The following is a 581-nucleotide window of genomic DNA, read 5'->3' as shown; positions in this document are numbered from 1 at the left end:
CGGAGTTTTTCGGATAAGTTCGACAACCCGGAACTCTAGTACAAGTTACTAACACAAGGAACTTAGTTACAGTAGCGATTTACCTCGAACTCTGCTGATTTGTAACAGAGACGTAAACGGTTCGAACCGGTAAATATCGGTTCAAACGTTTATTTTGGCTGCGCTGAACCCGAACCCGAACCGATAAACTTGAACCGAAACTTGAACCGAACCCCCAAAAATAACGGTTCCAAGCCCTGATAAATAATAGCATGGGGTGCATGTAAGACATAGTTCCCAAGTACATATACTAAAATTGGAACGATACAGAGAAGATTAGCATGGCCCCTGCGCAAGGATGACACGCAAAATGGTGAAGCGTTCCACATTTTTTTTTTTCTAAATCGTCCGCCGAAGCCGATTGCCAGATGTCTTTCCCGGACCCTGGAAAGAAAAATCCCGTTCTTTTTTTTTTTTTTTTTTTGCTGTAGTTCTTTAATTATTTTCTTGTGTATATATGTAAGCGTGTATTTGCTTCCGGAGGTGTTTGGGTAATATGGTTGCTGTTAGCTAAATTTGTTGCTGTGTAAGGAGAATTTGTT

The 581-nt window shown here is 40.8% G+C and overlaps 1 non-coding gene across 1 annotated transcript; it reads left to right on the top strand.

Annotated features, from left to right (window-relative positions):
• Nucleotides 1-269: 269 nt before the first annotated feature.
• Nucleotides 270-372, top strand: LOC135373700 (U6 spliceosomal RNA). Its single transcript, XR_010416557.1, has one exon. It is a non-coding gene; the product is annotated as a U6 spliceosomal RNA (small nuclear RNA).
• Nucleotides 373-581: the final 209 nt, after the last annotated feature.

Source organism: Ornithodoros turicata, unplaced genomic scaffold, assembly GCF_037126465.1.
Source record: "Ornithodoros turicata isolate Travis unplaced genomic scaffold, ASM3712646v1 Chromosome29, whole genome shotgun sequence".
NCBI classification, from domain to species: domain Eukaryota; kingdom Metazoa; phylum Arthropoda; class Arachnida; order Ixodida; family Argasidae; genus Ornithodoros; species Ornithodoros turicata.
The sequence above is the reverse complement of the archived record's forward strand: the minus strand, read 5'-3'. Positions and strand labels throughout refer to the sequence as shown.